The following is a 2,925-nucleotide window of genomic DNA, read 5'->3' as shown; positions in this document are numbered from 1 at the left end:
TCAATAAAATAAATAACTTTTAAAAAAAAGAACGTCTTGTAGAAGCTTCTGAGAAGCTTGTAAAACTAGTTAAAATATACTCATGGAGCAAAAACTTAATAAGCTTAATAAGAAAAACTTAATAAAACAACAATAATCTTAAATAAGATTTTTACAGGCAAAACTTTCTTTATTAAATGATCCTATATGTGAAAACAGTTCCATCACCTGTCAAGAACTCTTAGGTGTAGCTCATAGATGAATGAGGATTGAGATGCAGTTTTACTCAACTCAGCATATTGTAGTGTGTATTTAAGAAGAGCTTGACCACTATTGATTCTCTTTAGTGAAAACCTATGTCATAAAGGACTTGTTTTTTTTTAATGGGGCGGGGAGGGAAGGGGTCACATCCAGCAGTGCTCATGGGTTACTCCTGGCTCTGCTCTCAGGGATCACTCCGGTGGGTTTCTTGGAACTACATGAGGTACCAGGGATCAAATCCGATTCAGCTGCATTTGAAGCAAGCACCCTACCCACTGTACTATTGCTTAGGCCCCATAATGTGCTTTTTTTAAGTTATGTATTTTGTAAATCATAATATGATTTTAAAAAATAAATTGCAGTTAATATGCTTGAGCAGCAGAAATGAGTGAAGTAAGGAAGTAGTTTTACTTGGAAAGTTGCATCCACCACCATGATTCACAGAAAATAACTGGTGGACAACAGGATACCTCCTGGTCTTCTTTCAGTGCTCACCATACCATCATACCGTCATAACATCATACCGTCAAATGGTGGCAGCTTAGAGCAATATTTTTTCAACACTTGAGTCAAATTCAAGGGATGCATGGCTGTTATCCATCCTCATGCCACATGGTGGAGCATAGCTCCATGTGGAGCAGAGGCAGCAATTTCACTCACTCTCTCTCTCCAATACTGGTATGTGTGTGTGTGTGTGTGTGTGTGTGTGTGTGTGTGTGTGTGTGTGTGTGTGTGTGGTGGGGGGTAGGCGGGCAGGGGGAGTGGAAAAAAGGATCCCACACTAGTCTCAGTAGGTGTTGAGGAAGCTGTGGCAAATCTCCTTAGAGAAGCTCTTTTCAAATGGGACAGAATGCTGGCATGACCTGAACCTTTTCCTTTCTTCTGGAAGACAGGATTTGATTGCTGAAACTGCATCACTCAAATGTACTTAAGTTGACCTTGAGCATGTACACCAAGTGCCCAGGATGGCAGAGCAGAAAGGAGCCTGAATTCTTGCTGATATAAAGCTACCAAAGCCCTGAACTGCTACTTCAGAATTCTTTGAAAGAAAAAATAAGCCTCTATCTTCTTTAAGCCTGATTATGTATTATATTTATTCTCACCTACACAAGTGAAAAATAATTTTTTTAGTATGGGGTAAAGATCACCTTGGTTTTCTCAGCAACTTATCAAGAAAACTACCTCAGTGATAAACTAAATCCCTTGATTGGTCTGAAACTATCAATTTAGATATAAAATATAACTTGTGATATTAATGCCGAAGGTTTTTTCTTATCTTCTTAGCCTCTCTCAGCTCAGATGAAGCAAGCTTTGTTATTAGTCTTCATAGGAACTGATTTATAGTTTCTACGATTATGAGCCCAACTGTTATCTCTAAACTTTAACATGCTTAGCTCTGTTTCATCCTCCAAGCTAATTCAAAGAATCAAGTAGGTGGCTATGAGTGTTAAAATCCCTAACCAGCCTAGGCAGAAGATTAAGTACCACTGGGCCGGAAAAATAGTAAAGTAAGGCACTTGCCTTGCACATGGCTGATCTAAGTTTGATTCCCCCCAACCCACACCGTATATGTTCCCTCATCACTCCCAGGAGAGACCCCTGAGCTCAGAGTCAAAAGCAAGCCCTGGGCCAGAGCGCTAGTACAGCGGGTAGGCTGTTTGCTTTGCATGCGGCTGACCAAGGTTTGTTCCCAAGCATCCCATATGACACCCCCCCCCCCCCGCTGGCTAAGCACCACCAGGAGTAATTCCTGAGTATAATGCCAGGAGTAACCCCTGAGCATTGCTGGGTGTGACCCCCCAAAAGAAGCCCCCCACCAAATTTTAAATTAAAAATATGTAGGCCCTGACCCACTCCCTCCCATCACTAAAAAAAATTAAAAAGAGCAAGTGACACACAGCTCCTGAATTGCAGGTCTTGTATTATGGTAAATAGTCTTTTTTTTTAATGTGATTTATTGTATGTCAATTACCTGGCAACAAAACTATTTTTTATAGCTGAATTACATTTTATCTTGGTTGTTTTTTTTTATTATTGAATCACTGCGAGATAGTTACAAAGCTTTTATGATTGAGTTTCAGTCATACAATGATCAAACACCCATCTCTCCACCAGTGTGCATTTTCTATCACCAATGTCCCCATTATCCCTCCTGCCACCCCACCCCTCCCCCTGCTTCTGTGGCAGGCACCTTTCTTCTTACTCTCTCTCTACTTTTGGGCATTGAAATACTGATACTGAGAGGCCATCATGTTTGGTCCTATGTCTACTTTCAGCAATGCTCTGGTCTCTTTTTTTTTGCTTTTGGGGTCACACCCAGCAATCCTCAGGGGTTACTCCTGGCTCTGCACTCAGAAATTACTCCTGGCGGTGCTTGGGGGGACCATATGGGATGCTGGGAATCGAACCTGGGTCGGCTGCATGCAAGGCAAATGCTCTACCCGCTGTGCTATTACTCCAGCCCCAGCAATGCTCTGGTCTTACTCCTGGTGGGACTCTGGGAATCACAGGCAGTGCCAGATTGATGCCTGGCCAGCCAGGTGCAAGCAAATGCCCTGTTATGCTATCAGTCTTCCTCCCCTCTTCTTTCACTTTCTCTTTTCCTTTGTTGGTAAGAAGAAAGAATCTCAGAAAGAACTTGAAATCTCATGGACCAGAGATTACTTTTTTGTAATCTCATTACTT

The sequence above is a fragment of the Sorex araneus genome, chromosome 6 (assembly GCF_027595985.1).
Source record: "Sorex araneus isolate mSorAra2 chromosome 6, mSorAra2.pri, whole genome shotgun sequence".
In the NCBI taxonomy this organism is placed as follows: Eukaryota; Metazoa; Chordata; class Mammalia; order Eulipotyphla; family Soricidae; genus Sorex; species Sorex araneus.
The sequence above is the reverse complement of the archived record's forward strand: the minus strand, read 5'-3'. Positions refer to the sequence as shown.